At 36.0% G+C, this 16,483-nt stretch overlaps 1 protein-coding gene across 30 annotated transcripts in view; it reads left to right on the top strand.

The window, feature by feature from the left end:
* Window positions 1-16,483, top strand: part of RIMS1 (regulating synaptic membrane exocytosis 1) — a 521,220-nt gene that overhangs the window by 86,054 nt on the left and 418,683 nt on the right. The window lies entirely within an intron of this gene.

Below are 16,483 nucleotides of genomic sequence, written 5' to 3'. Positions count from 1 at the left end.
CCATCTATAATCTCAGCTACTTGGGAGGCTGAGGCAGGAGAATCATCTGAACCTGTGAGGCGGAGATTGCAGTAAGCTGAGATCGTGCCATTGCACTCCAGCCTGAGCGACAGAGTGAGACCCTGTCTCAAAACAAAACAAAACAAAACAAAAGTGGATTGTCCATCTAGTTTCATTTTTATTATTGAATTCTTAAGTGTAGATCCTAATGATTAGTTAAATGACCAACCAAAAGAGTCTCATTCACATTTGAAACTCAGAGTTGACTGATTTGATTTTTTCTCTACTCCCTGCTTTACCCTTAATTTGGTCATTGAAATGCCTATATTTTGTATATTACATACAGTAACATATCACTTAAAATTATTTGTGTTTTAGGATATGAAATGTGGTAAATTTCAGGAGATTTAATAGGTGTTATAAGTTTTACCCCAATAAGTATACTTGAATATCATCTTCTACATTTAATCAGTATTTTCCAAGGAATAAAAACAGTTTTGAATTAGCAATAGTAAAATGATTGATAATTACATTTTAAAAGTACAAACTTAGAAGAAGTACTTTAAATGATGTCATTTTTCTTTTTTCTATAGATATTCTGACTGTATATAAAGCCGTTTTTGTATGATGGAACTTTTTGGATAATTCATAGAAAACTTACATCCCCAGTTTTCATATTATATTCTAGGAATTAGAAAACATTTCAGTTATTTCAGAATTGAAGTTCTTTGAGGAATTAATGTTGATTTTAAAATCTTTTTATATTCCACACATCGAGGTTTCGTTTTAATTGGTTTCACCTATTCCAAAGTTCATTTTAAATTAGACATTATTGAATATGAACTAGCATTTGCCATCCTCCAAAAGAAGACATTAGATAATTTTTCTCTTATTTTGTTTTCACTTTCCACAGACTTACAGCTGTGGGAATCTGTTGTCACTTTAATTGCACCTAGTGGAAACTTCCCTGTGGCTCTTTGAGTTTAGTGGCCAAGAAGAAGCAACTGTAGATTCTTTGGATTCTGGTTTTTGGCAATCTCTTTGCTCACTCAATTCTTTTCTGTTTAAAACAATGAACCTCTCTGTCGGTGACTTGAAGAATTTAAAGTTTACTTTCATTCCTTATAATAGCTGATTCACTGTGGAGAGTAATGTTTGTGAATGGAACTCTCCGTAGCCACATAAATCCCTTTTTAGGTTAACATGGAAAGGACAAAAATAAATTGGAAGGGGATAATTGAGGACAGGCTTTAGCTTATAGATCAGTATTTTAAAATTTGTAATCTATGATTTTCAGTGGGTCTGAAAATCAATAGAGGCTAGTGACCAGACCTCTTAATATTTTTTAAAAAATAAAAGATAATAGAAAATCTAGGAGTGCCTCCCAGGTTAGTATTTTAGGACAGAACTTAGATTTCTCTATATGGTAACTGTGTCAAAATACAAAATTTAATAAACAGTGCAGTTAGTTATGAGGATTGCATTAATGGATTTTAATTAGGAGAATGGCATAAGCAGATTTGCTTTATCAGTAGATGTATGTATATAGATAATATGTATTAATTGCTTTGGGAGAAGTAGGGAAAAGGGACTATGAAAGTGAAATGGGCAAAACTAGAGACAAGTAAATCAATTAACAAACTATTGCAATAGGTCAGGGAGAGATAATAAGGTCTTAACTTAGAGGAAGGAGTAATAGAGGTTATGGGAAGGAGACATTTCAAGAGCTAAGTGAGAAGTAAAATGGCCAATGCTTGATTGCCAATTGAATATGGGTTGTAAGGAAAGAGTTTAGGGGGATTACCATATTAATGACTTGGGTGACTAAGAGCCATTACCAAGAAGTTGAATTAAAATTGTAAACCAAAACTAGGCATAGATGGTGTATTAGTCTGTTTTCATGCTGCTGATAAAGACATACCCAAGACTGGGCATTTTACAAAAGAAAGAAGTTTATTGGACTTACAGTTCCACGTGGCTGGGGAGGTCTCACAATCATGCTGGAAGGTGAAAGCCACATCTCACCTGGCAGCAGAGAAGAGAAGAGCTTGTGCAGGGAAACTCCCTCTTATATTACCATCAGATCTCATGAAACTTGTTCACTGTCATGAGAACAGCATGGGAAATACCTGCCCCCATGATTCAGTTACCTCCCACTGGGTCCCTCCCCCAATACATGGGAATTCAAAATGAGATTTGGGTTGGGAACACACCCAAACCGTATCAGATGGACAGTGGTGAGTTCAGATTTTCATATAGTGATTTTGTAATACCTGTAAGCTATCCAAGCATATATATCTAACAAGAGGTTGACTCTGTGAACCTTTAGCACTCAGTTAACTGAAGAAATAGATGACATCACCAAAGGTTACATAGAAAAAAAAAATAAGAGTGAACCCAAGGTAAAAGCAATGCTTAAGGAAAGGGTAAATTATGAGGCCAACTCAGTCAAGAAGTAATAGTTAAAGAATCATAAGAACCAGAAGCCAAGGTAGTACAGGGATTCAAGGGGAATGCCCAACAGTGTTAAATGCAGCAGAAAATCAAGAAATAAGGGATGAAAGGTGTGCTTTGGTTTTGGTCACGTAGAGGCCATTGGTGGCATTTACCATAGCATTTTCAACATATAAGTGAGTGGAAATGGTGTGTTTCTGTAGGCTTGAGGAGGAAATGAGAAGTCAGGAAAAGGGGAGTACATGACTTTTTCTAAAAAGTTTAACTGAGTAGGGAAAAAGAAATAGAGAGACTGGTAGAGAGGAAGCAGGGCGATAGTACTCATATCACTTGGTATATTCTATCATGCAAGTCTAGATTGATGGATACACATGTCAATATACTTTATATTTTTGATAACTATGTATATAAACTATCCAAGTGTTCCTTTTAAGTTATTATTAAAATGTCACTCAGTCATATTTTAAGCATGCCACCTGAGTTGTCATCATTTAATTGAAGTAATAAATATATCAAAATATTACTGGAGTTCAACAAATTGAGTCATATGCCTGCTATTCCTTGGGTATAAGATAGAAAAATGAGATATATAAATGAGATAGAATCTTTTCTTAAGAGTTTCTTCTCAAGTTGGGGAGGAGAGGATAGTTGGATAAATAAATTATAATACTGAATAATAAATACAATACTAAAATGTGTTTAAAAGATAAAATGATTTGTTCTGTTTGGGCTTGATGTGGTCAGGGAAGGATTTACAGAGCCTGCAACAATAATAAGGCTTTTTTTTTTTTTTTTGAGACGGAGTCTCGCTCTGCCACCCAGGCTGGAGTGCAGTGGTGCGATCTCGGCTCGCTGCAACCTCTGCCTCCCGGGTTGAAGCGATTCTTCTGCCTCTCAAGTAGCTGGGATTACAGGCATGCACCACCACACCCAGCTAATTTTTGTGTTTTTAGTAGAGACAGGGTTTCACCATGTTGGTCAGGATGGTCTTGAACTCCTTACCTCGTGATCCGCCCTTCTCGGCCTCCCAAAGTGCTGGGATTACAGGCGTGAGCTGCTGTGCCTGGCCAGTAATATGGATTTTAAAGACTGAATAGTTTAGTAGGTATGCAGATTTGAGGTACAGTCTTCCAGAAGCAGAAAACAATTACCCTGAGACCCAGAACATCAGGTTGTGCTGGGTAATTTAAACCATATACTGACTGCTGGAATCTCTATGCATTGTATTTTTCTCTAATTTAGTCTTGAGGTCTCTCTTGAGAGTTGCTGTAAACTCTAGCCCTGTGTCAGTGGGGCTCCAGCAGGGTGGTCATGGATGTTCACAGTGTGCTTTTCATGGAATAGTTCTTCATCTTTGTGGACAACCTAATGCTGAAGTGCCTCACCCGTGACCAAATGCCCCTCTTAAAGGAAATTTGTTCATAATGGCAGACACCCCTGTGGCTCTTAACTGAGCTGTGTCCACTTTATTTCTACCAAGATATCAGGAGAGTTGTGTAGGAGAGCCCTGGCTAGGAGGAGAGTTAGGTTCAGGTGTGTCAGTCAAGTGAGACACAGAGAAGGCAACACAGTAAAACACATGAAATAACAGAAGCAGTGTGTCACTGACAGATCCTAGCGAGAAGGGGCGGCCATGCCTCCAAGGGCCAACAGGAAGCTGGGAGCTGTCTGAGAAATGCACATGCAACTAGCTGGTGGGGAGCAAGAAAGAGAGAGTGAGGGACTCATAGGTCAGAGCCTTTCCTGGTGTCCAGACTGTTACCCACGCAGGTTTACCTCATGGAGTTCTAATTGGTGAGTGTAGAGCAAGCAGGGACTAGCTCAGTGGAGTCATGCTGTACTGAGGGGTGGTCCCTGTGGCATATCTGGGGAGGTGTTGGGGGTCAGTGGGCAAGTCACATAGCTGTAACTAGCTGTCCCATGGGAAGCTGTCACCAGGAGGCAGTTGTATGAGGTAGATCTGGATTGATCATCTTAAGGAACAGGGAGGAGCCAGAGAACTGGCAGCTGGGCCAGTGGTGGCTAAGTTCTGCTTCTGGTATGAGAACCTTCAATTTATATTTAAAATGGATGCCAAGGTAACATAAAATTATAAGAATTCAGTGCAGTGTGTGTGTATGTGTGTATGTGGTTTCGTGGGTGGGTGGGAATTTGTGTGTGTGGGTGCGTATGGGTATACCTGTGTTAAAGAGAGAGAAAGATCAGAGGCAGGAAGTGCTGCATCAGGAGAATAGGACAGTTATCTAATTTGGAGAAAATAAACAACTTGTGCTTTAGCTTTGGTTTTACTTTTAATACTGTTTTTTATTTTGAAATTTAATGTAAAATAATGGGGTTTTGGTGTTTTTCAGACTTATCATGGATTTAAAAAGTCCAAGAAACACTTGGCTACTCTTCAGTCTCAGGCACATATGTTAGGGAGACTAGGTAGAAGAGGCAGGAGGTAGAGAAGATTTGAGAAAATTTCACATGTGGTATAATTAGAGTATAGTGATTCATTAGATGTGATAGGAAAGCAAAGGAGGCAAGATAACTCATTTTAGCTCAGGAGATTAAATGGATGTGATAAAATCAAGAAGAGAGCTAATTTATGCACTAAGGCAGGTTTACACACAGCATTAGATTTGAGTATTAGTAGCCAAGGAAATCTCCAGTTGGAACACTCAGAAAACAGTTGGCTATTCTGTTTCAAACTCAAGAGAGACTTAGAAAAGAAACACCAATTTGTAAGCAATTACCTTATAACATTAACCATTAAAACAAGTGAAATAGCATTGGGAGGAGGTGTAGAGATGAAAAGGAAGGAATATAAACGGGTGATGGGTGAACCAGGTTCTCACAAATCTCCACCTAAAGAACTTACTCATGTAACCAAATACCACCTGTATCCCAATAACTTATGGAAAATTTTTTTAAAAGCCAGACACCAGTGATGCTGAGACATAAGTGTTATGTCATTGTTTAGCATAGAGTAGGTGATAAACATCATGTTATTAAAAATTATGTCAATATATAAACATTTCATATATGCAAAAAAAAACAGTCTATAGTGGGTATAAGCAGTACTTAAATGAGGATTGGAGGACTTAAGAAAATTATGCAACGTCATGCAAAAACTTTCCATATTTTAGCACTAAAAATCCCATGTTCTGAGAACTTCTGTTAGACCTAGGCAGACTGAATGGTTGGTCACCCTAGAACTAATAAAGTTAGAATTTGAAGGTAAAAATCCAGAAAGAAAATTTGATAGCCAAGGAAAAACTATGCTTAGCCAAATTATGTTTGTGTTTCTGTGGAAGGTAACATTATTAGGAGTAAATTGAATCATGGTACACGAATCAGGAAATTCTGCTTTTTTGTTTTGTTTTAGTTTTGCCGGCGATTACCTGTTTTAAAAAATTGAGATACAATGCACATACCATACAATTCACCTTTTAAAGAGTACAGTTTAGTGGTTTTCAAAAGCTGTGCAGCCATCATCATTATGTAATTCAGGAATGTTTTCATCACACTGAAAAAGAAATTTCATACCTTTTAGCTTTCATTACCCCATTCTCCTCAAAATACAGCCTCTGAAACCATTACTTTCTGTATTTATGAGTGTGCCTACTCTGGACATTTCCTATAAAAGGAATCATATTATATGTGTCTGTTTATATCTGGCTTTTTTCATTTAGCATAATGTTTTCTAGACTCTGAGTATGTATCTGTACTTTATCCCTTTTATTGCCCAGTGATTGTATCAATATATCAGGTTTTGTTTATTCATCCATCAGTTAATGGACATTTGGATTGTTTCTACTTTTGACTATTATTAATAATATTGCTATTAGCATTTAGGTACAAGTTTTTGGGGGTATGGGTGTTCTCAATTCTCTTGAGTATATAACTAGCAGTAAAATTGCTGGGTCATACGGTAACTGTACATTTAACTTTTTGAGAACCTGCTAAGCTGTATTTCAAAGTAGTTGCATTATTTTACATTCCTATCAATAAGAAAATTCCAATTTCCCTAAATTCTTGTTAACACTTGTTATTGTCTGTCTTTTATATTATGGACGTCCCAGTGGGTATAAAGTAGTGTCTTACTGTGGTTTTCATTTGTGTTTCCCTAGTAAATAATTACATTGATGAACTTTTCATGGGCTTATTGGCTATTTCTATATCTTCTTTGGAGAAATATCTATCAAAATATTTTCTTCAGTTTTAAGGATAAAATTGGGTTTTCTCTAAAGATGATCTATCAAAATATGAGTTATTTGTCTTTTTTATTGTTGAGTTATAGGTGTTCTTTACATGTAATGGCTAGAAGATCTTTGTCACAAAAATGATTTGCAAAATTGTCTCCCATTTAGTGAATAGTCTTTTCATTTTCTTGATAGTACTTTTGAAGCACAAGTTTTTTATTTTGATAAAGTCTAATTGATCTATTTTTTTCTTTGGTTATTTGTGGTTTTGGTCTTGTATCCAGGAAATCATTCTCATATCCAGTGTCATTAAGATTTACCCCCATGTTTTCTTCTGAGAGTTTTATACTTTTAGATCTTACATTTAGGTCTTTGATTCATTTTGAGATAGTTTTTATATATGATGTGTGTGTTTTTATACGTGTGTGTGTATACTTTTCCCATAGCATGTTAGGAAGTATATATGTTTATGCTTGAAAATATGATTTCTCATTTATAATCACATATCTCATATTGCATTTATGTCTTACATCAGTTAATAGATTAAACAAAAGTGTGAATGGGTCTCTGATATTGTGAATAGCTGGATAAAAGCTCTTGTCATTATTTCTCTAGGACTTTAAGCTCTGCATACTAGACGTGATCTTCTGGCTGTGTGGTCTAATGTTCACAACTCTGTGTCTTCCTACAGTAGTGGATGGCAGAAATGTCAGGGACAACACAGAAGAATGAATAATCCACTTGGAGACTGTTACCACCTCAGACACACCCCCATCATGAATATAATTTCTCCCAATGTCTCAGAAAGACCCTATAAACATTGAAAACTAGCCCACCTTTCTCTGTTTTCAGAGCTGTTGCCCCTTTGCTGCTGCTGAACCATGTGGTCTTTCCTTCACTGTTAAAACAGCTTTGGCTGAGAAGGTAGCGTTAAAAGGAAGAGATATGAATTTCTTCAACTGGTGGAAGAGTGTGCAGTACAGGAAACAATTCATTGCTTTTATGCCATGAATTGGCCTATTTATTCTCTCTTCAACAAATGTTTAGTTTGTACTGTGTGCATAACATATTGCCAGGCACTGGATATTATCATGAACAAAGCAGAGTCTTTGTCCTTATAAAGCTTGGGGTATGGGAGGAGACAATCTAAACAGCAAACAAAAATAGATGATAAAACCCTTTACTTTTAACAAAGGCCTAACCTGAATGCAGTGAAAGAGAACTACACTGGGAAAGCTATTTAGAAAGTATGCTCAAGGAAGGCTCTAAGAGGAGGTGGCATTTAAAAAGAGACTTGAAAGGTGAGAAATCAGCCTTGTAAAGAGCCAGGAAAAGGGAATTCCAGGCAGAAAAGATGATGGTATGTGAAGTGGTCCTTATGTGGAAAACAGAGTATCATGTTTAGGGAAGTAAAGAAGCTCAGAGAAAGCAAGTAAGGAGAAAGAGCAATGGCTGAGACAAGCAAGGGTTCCATCCTAGAGCTCTTGCAGGTCTTTGGCTTTTATCTAAGACCTCTATTGAGAAACCCTTAAAGCACTTCAAAGAAGGGGGAATCATGATCCAGTGTTGTGTAGCAAATGGGTTGTAAGGAAATAAGATAACTTTTAGGAGACGGTTGTGGCAGTTGCGGCAAAATATAATGGTGGTCTGGATTCTACTGGTGGCAGCTGAGATGAAGCATGTGGAATTTGGCCACATGTCAAAAGTCATGAAGTTTTGAAAGCAATGAGGGAGAAGAGAGAAGAGGAGCTTCTGTGCACTAAGGGGAGGAGGCTCCAATCGTATGTGTAATCTCTAATATGCTTAAGAGGATCACTGTTCTTTGAATGCAGAATGCGTATGTACTTATTTTCTCATTAAATCCTAAGCATCCTACTATGGATGCAATTGTATCTTAAATGGCATCTATTATTGAATACTTTAGAAATCTCGCGTGTATTACTTTAGGTATACTTATATAACACTTGAAATATTGAAGGCAAAATTATGAAAAGTAAAATTGAATAAAATGGAAACATTGCTAGATTTTCCACTTATTTAAACTTATTTAAAGTTTGTTTATTGTGATTTTTTTTTTACTCTGATATTCTTTTGGGACAGAAGATTTAATAATTTTGAAGGTGTTTGGATACCCGTGGAGAAATTGATTTTAAAATATATGCTAGATACAAATATTGCACCTTTTAAAATATATCTCATTTACTGAGTAAAATTCAGTCAAGAAGAAAAGAATATGTTATCAAATGCAAAGGATCTTTTAGTCATATATTTCATCATGAATGAAGTTATTTTCAGAGACAGGCCTTCTCTGTACTATTTTAGCCATGTTTATAACAAAATTGCATTGAGTTTTAATTTCTTGCTTGGTTAAAAGTTATTTTCACATAAAATAAGAGATGTTTAATGTCACAGGCTGTAGTTGTATTACCACCTGCAGTAGGGATCAATATCAATTTTCTATTGATATTAGAAAAAAGATCCAACTAGGAAAAAAAAGTTTTCGCCTTGTAGAATAAAGACAGTAGAGCCGGTAATTTGAAAACAGAGAATTCTAGGAACACTGACATTTCCAATTCATGGTTATAATTAGGAAGTGACAGAATTTTACAAAGTTGTGAGGCTTTTATAGTCTTCATTCTTTTTATATGATTTGCTGGCTTATGCAAATCATTCTATGCCAATTCACAAAGTCTTACAAAGCCCCTTGTTCTGCCATAGCTATTTTAATGATAATATTTTGTTTTTCTCTTTCTGAATGCTCAGAGAAGATGGTGCCCTCTTCAATTTCTTGGCTATTAAAAGCATTTAGTTCTGGAAGAGTAGAACTTAAGTAGTTCTACAGTGTATGTATGTGTGTGTATGTGTGTGTAACTAAGGTCGTGCAAACCCAAGCAGACTTTTGATTGAGTTTATTTAACGGCAGCTTTACATTAAGCCACATGATGTGGCAACAACCGAGATCTGATGATGCTTGTACTTGGCCTGCATATGGAAGACAAAACATGAACTATATTAGTGGCTTGCCCCAGGGTCACCCAGCAGGACAAGGGAAGATAACTGGATTCTAGACCTGAAAATCCATGAAATTTTAGACATATACTTGTGAGCGTTGTGTATTCCATAAAGTACTATATAAATATTGTTCGTATATTCTACTCAAGTATCAGTGAAAAATCTCTACTTTATTCATTTATTTCATTAATTTAACAAATATTTACCAAGATCTTATAGTGTACTTGACACAATTTGAGAATAAATTTTCTGGTCAATCCTCTCAAAATATAGGTTGTATCTTTATCTCTGTATGTTTCTTATTGAGGGAAATGATGTAAAAAGGCATAGAATCACTTTTTAGAAGGTTATATTCCATGACACACTACCCCATTACGTATCAAATGCTCCTTACTATGCATGAGTAGGGAAGCCAGGAAACATGTATTTGGAAAATTTTCCTAAGAGATTTTGGCATACTCTCTTGATTTAGAATCACTGATATGTACCACTAATATGCTCAGTAAAAATGAAGATCAGATGGGATGGGTGATAATTTTGTAAGTCAAAATTAATGTATCACTGAATTGGACCTCTCTTTCAAAACTCATGTACAGATGTTGCAAGGATAAATAAATATTGGCAATATTATTATTAGAAAGTTGCTGTGCCTCAGGGCTCAGCCTGGTTACTCTGTGAATCACCGGTATTTCCTCTGCTCTTCTACAGAGTCATTTGTCCAGGATGAGAACGGTCTGCCTGTGCCAAGAAAACAGTTGGTTGTGAAAAAAACAGGAAGCTTATAGGCAAAGAAGGCAAAATATAATGGTGGTGTGGACTCTACTGGTGGCAACTGAGATCAGTACCCACTGGCTACTGCACTAGTGTTAGAAGGAATATATTAAGTAAAAGAAAAAGATGATACCTAGGACCTTGGGCAAAGCATGCAGTGAATTAATGTGTATTTAGTGAAAAATGATAATGGTGAATAAATGAATGCACTCATCTATTATACATATAACAAATCTTAAACATTATGAATGTGGGTAAAAGTTCAGGAGTCAGAATGAATTAGCCAGGCAAGGGGGACATTGAAAATATAGTCTGATTTGAAAAGTGTATTTGGCCAGTGAGCTGGAGGAATACAAACCTGTGAAAGGCAGTTGAGGCCAGTTTATGAATGTCCTTGAAGTCTATCTTTGATAAACAGATTGTACTCTGAAGGGAGATGTGAAAGTATCTGAACATGGAGCTATCCAGTTGAAAGGAAAGTTTCAGGATAATGAATTTGTCAGGAATATGCATGATGGATGAGCGTATGGCATTCCTGAAGACAAAAGGACCAATTAGTAGATGATTAAAATAGATGAGACATGGCTAATAATAGTAGGAATAATGGCAATGACTCCAGAAAAAATGGATGAGAAAGACATCTGAAAGAAGAAACTGGTATGCCTTAATGACAAGTGGATGTAGTTATGAAAGGGACAAGGAAGAGATAAGACAAAAATTTTTTGAGATTTTGGGACTGGGAATTACCAAAGGAAAGTTAATAAAAAATAAGGATAGAAAAGGCAAGTACTTTTAGGGAATTACATTCCCTAAAGTATGCATTTCTTTTCTGATTCCTTAGAGAAATCCACAGAAAAGAAGATTCTGCGGCACAATAGAGTCATTCCATATGGGAACATCAAAAAGAAAAAGAGCACATGTCTAAATTTTCAAAACTTCTCACCGGTCTAAGTTCTGCATAAGATTAAAGCAGAAGAGTGTCTAATGTTAGCTTTTTGCTGATTTTCTGTCAACTCTGGTAACAATAACTGCAATTATATGCTATTCTGTTTTAGGCACTTTGTGTGCATTTAACCCTCATGAAACTTTATAAAGTATTATTACTGTCTCCATTTTATGTATGAGGAAACTGAGGCACATAAAAGAAAATTATTTGCTCATTTGCATTTACCCACTAATAATCACGTTCATTTACCCACTAACTTCTGGTTATTCATTTTAACTATTCAGATCAGGATTCACTGGCAGCATTCTTCTTGCTCAATCTACTGGGGCTAGAAGACAAGAATACCATAGGATTCTTAATTCAAATAATTCATTCTAGTATATTAGGCATGATATATAATCAGTGAGTAGGTCACGCTCTTTGTGGTATTTACCCACATTAGAAAAAATTCATGGAAAAGATGAAAGTTGACAGAGAATGTACAAAATTACAATTGGTAATGTTTTTCATCTAAGTTTATTTACAAACCATGAAGGCTCTTCTTTATTTTGCTTGCAGAAAGGGGGTTTAGTCTCTAATCCTGCAATACTTTTAAAGAGCACTAGTCATTTGGCAGTAAGTCGTGTGCTGTCTTGGGATATGTTTTCTCTGGTAGCCTTAGTTTATTATTATTTTTTAAATCATTCACTTTTTCATTTCCTTTGTCTTGTTTTCCCACCTGCAGTGTTCACCTCTTGAAGAAAGAGACTGTATTGAGGGGAAGTCATTGGTGTACTATAATGCATACTACTAAGCTATGCCATTGGAACTTGATATAAATTGCTTTTTTGTTGTTGTTTGAACTATGATTTGATTTGAATACTGAATGCCAATTGACAAATGATTTCAAGATGGATTATATTATCTTCCTTATTGATAATGGCAAACTGAGCCATTGAATTATGGAGTAGAGGATATGGAGGATCAGGGAGGAGAATAAAGGCATCCGTCATTTTATCACTTTGATTTTTCTAAGTCTGCATTTCCATGCAATTCCAGGGAGCCATTTCCACCTTCTATTATCCTTTGAAGCATTAAAAGTGTTAAAATACTCAGACTGGTCTTTTGCAGTGTTATTTTACTATGAGGCCTTGTTACTTAGTATGCTACCTCAGCTGATAGTCTTGGGATACATTTATGAGAAATGTTCAGGCTTGGAAAACGTGTGACTTTGAGTTCTATTTCAGTGTGTGTGTGACTGTAGATATTAACACAAAACTTAAAGTTTTTGCCTCTCTACAGTGCATGCTACTTTACACATAAGGGTGCTCAAATATTATGTTGTTTGTTCCAAGTTAAAATGGAACTGAGCTCAGTATTTCCTTCCACATCACACCCCAACAAACCCAAGCACAATCACAGTCATGCATCCGTCTTCACCTTCTCTCATCTATTTATGACATTTCATTTCTCACAGTCACGCAGATGGGAAACCCCTGAGTCATCTTCAGCTCCCCACTTCCTTGTGTGCTCCCTAAGTGTAATCAGTCACTATGTCCTGTCAGGTCTAATTCTGAATCTCTGAATCGTCTCACATCTGTTCCTTCTGTCAGTTCTCACTCCCATCCTCATATTTCAGGCTCTCCTTTTTGCTGGAGTTGGATACCCCTTGGCCTTTTGTCTTCTATTCCTTTGCTAGTCTAATTCATCCCACCCAGCTTTGCTCAGAGCAGCTGCCCTCTCTGAAGGCCTTTAGGCCTGCACAGCGCCTGACTGTCTTCTCTTTGACAGTACCTTCTCTGGTCTAAATGTTTTACAAAACCACATTATTCCCTACTCATTGAAGATGTCCTTCCCTTCTATTTCCACCCTGAGCTTTTGCCAGTACTTGTTTCAATATCTCACCCACTCCTCCTTTTCCACCAATGATAATCCTGCCTGTGGCTCAAGTCTCTGCTCCAAAACAATTTCCTCCAAAACTTACTTGGCCACCCCCCTCACCAAAAGTTTTTCTTCCCTGAGCTTTGGTTATATCTGTCTTACCTAGAGCACACATCATGTTCTACCTCTTATTTGTGTGTTTCTTGGATCTGCTGTAAGTTTATGGGCTCTCTTTTAGTTCTCTGTTATTTTCCTAATTGCTGTAAAAAAGGGTCAATAGGTTCTTAAGTGGGAATAGATACCAGAATGAAACCACCAAGAGCGTGCTCATGCTCTCACTCTCGTACTGGGTCTCTCTTTCTATTTCTCATTTAAATATTAAGTTTAGAGATTAAGTTATACAGGGAAAGGCCCAGTCAGTATTATATAATCAGAACAAAAGAGCTTTTTTATTATTGACATAATCTTGAAATTTTTCTTTTCTTTCAACATTGGCATAGGGACTGTGACTTTTTTCTTTTGAGAAATTGTCAGATTGTACAGCCATCCTAAGTAAATTCTCAGTTAAAAGTAAGTAAATCATCAGATGTGGTTACCAGAAGAGTGATGTTGTAGAATACACAACAAGAAAAATGATTACTTGCCATCTTCTTTGTGTTTTCTTTCCAGACTGTCCTGAATGCTTTGATGTGGAGCACAGGGACAGATTTATGTTTTTTTCTGCACAGATTTTATGTCTACTAATTACACAAAACTTGGGGAAAATAAATTGTGGATAAATTTTAAGTACAAATATGAAGAAGCTACTTACATAGTAAACCATCTTGTATATTTAAAAGACGTTCTTTCTTAAATTCCATTTTTATCATATTACTGTCTGATTCAAAAATGTATGTTGGTTTGCTGTTGCCTATCATGTTAAGCCTAAATTCCAGTGTCTGGATTTCATGGCATTTCTCTATCTTTGTTAATGTATATTATGTTTATCATAGGTTTCCACATGCTTTCAGTAACATTCTGTGACTTGTGAAATATGTTGATTTTTACTTACTGATTGATTTGTTTATAATCAATTGTAAGTATAGTTGATTGTTTCGACAGCTGTAACCAGAATGCATTAGACACAAGGAAACTGTGTCTAATGAACATTGAATTTCTCTAATATGTTTATATCAACCTGAGAAGAATGCAAAAAGGCTTAAAAAACATCTATTCTGAAATGCTAAATAATTCTTAGATGAAATAGAAGGAGGCACAGAAAGGGAAATGGGAAGTAAAGGTTGTGGACATGCCTAGAGGGACTCAAAGCTAATGTTAAGAGGATGATCTTGGAAGGAAAAGAAAAAAAAAAACTGTACTGCTGGAGCTATACTATGACAAATAGGGCTGTGTCTCTACCTTTTACAGAAGCAGCTTTACCTTTTACAGAAGCAGCAAATGCACAATCTTATAAAAAAATGTAGAAACCACAGTGATACTAAGATTTTTATCTGGCAATTTATAATTTACAAGCCCTCAACACATTAAACCTTAGGTAATTTTTTTTCCAGAGAAGAAAACATTATTATATTATACTTTGTGCTTTGAGAAAATTAATTCTCAGGCTAGTTACCAGTAAATGATGGAGCTATTACTCAGACCTCTGATTCCAGGTGCTCTTTTTATTTCATTGCGTAGAAACAAGCAGAACACTGTAAGTTGAGTCCTGTAAGTTGAGATTGTAAACCTTCATATCTATGTATCCATCTATATATATATGTATGTATATACATATCTATCTATTTATCTATTATCTTTGTATCTGTCATCATTATTGCCTATCCATCTATCTGTCTATAAGCTGATGAGGGTGGTATAAAAGGAAGGTCCAACATCCTCCCCTTCACTATCCCTTAGCACTCCTACACTCTCCATCCTTCACACAAACACTTTGTACTCCACCAATACAGACTGTAGTTCATCAGCACACAGTAATGTACATGAGACAGCCCATACTAGCTTGGGAGAGTCAACTGTTAAATATTCAAAAAGTTTGCAATGTAGTTTAAATAGGGCTATTATTAAAACTGAATTATGATAGGACATGATGGCTCATGCTTGTAATCCCAACTCTTTGGTAGGCCATGGCAAGAGAATTGCTTGAGCCCAGAAATTTGAGACTAGCCTGGACAACATAGTGAGATCTCTGTCTCCAAAAAAATTAAAAAGTAAAACATTAGCAGGCATGGTGGTGTGTGCCTATAGTGCCTATAGTGTGTGCCTCCAGCTACTCGGGAGGCTGTGGTGGGAGGGTCACTTGAGCCCAGGAGTTTGAGGTTATAGTGGCTTATGATTATACCACTGCACTGCAGCCTGAGTAACAGAGTGACACCCTGTCTAAAGTAAAATAAAATAAAATAAAATAAAATAAAATAAAATAAAATAAAATAAAATAAATTATATTAAAATAAAGGTAAATGCTCAACTCACCAACTTCCTAATTATATTGATACACGTCACTGTCTATGCTCTTGAGTTATGCATATCCATTATATATTATATCTTCATGGTGGAAATATTACACTACACATCTTTTACCAATTCCATGTTAAAGTGACATCCTATTTAAAGTTTGAAATATGTCTTGGGTGGGAGTATGTACACCATGGAAATTGACAAACCCTATAATTCAGTAATTGGTATTTTTTTTCTTTTCTGTTTTTATTTATTTAGTTTTGAGAAACAATTTGTTAAACATTTATCAGCACGCCACTGCAAACACAGTGTGTTGAGTCTCTCCTTCTTGCCTTTGTAAGTGTTCTTTCCTCTGCCTAGAGTGCCCCTCACTCTGTCTGAGACATACATGTATATGTATGGACACACACACACACCAGTAAACTTATTTTAATCACTTTAACTGGTGTCATTTCTTTCCAAAGTCTGCCTATGCCTCCCAGACAAGGTTAGTCTCTCTACTTTGTAGTAGTTCTATAGTTTGAATATCTTTATTTTAACATATGTCATTATTTATTACACTTAGAATTGCTAGATTTAGCAAATAAAAATACCAAGCCCTCAGTTAAATTTAAATTTCAGATACAGTTAATTTTTTTTTTTTTCATAAAAGTATGTCTTATTCAAAACTTGGCCATACGGATACTGAAACATTATTTGTTGTACATCAGAAATTCAAACTTAACTGGATGTCGGGAAACCATAAGAACATTAAAAAATGAAACAAAACAAAACCAAAATTCTTATGGTGTCCGTAATG

This window comes from Rhinopithecus bieti, unplaced genomic scaffold (assembly GCF_001698545.2).
Source record: "Rhinopithecus bieti isolate Rb0 unplaced genomic scaffold, ASM169854v2 scaffold_4709, whole genome shotgun sequence".
Lineage (NCBI taxonomy): Eukaryota > Metazoa > Chordata > Mammalia > Primates > Cercopithecidae > Rhinopithecus > Rhinopithecus bieti.
Note: the sequence above shows the minus strand (reverse complement) of the source record. Positions and strands in the feature narration are given on the sequence as shown.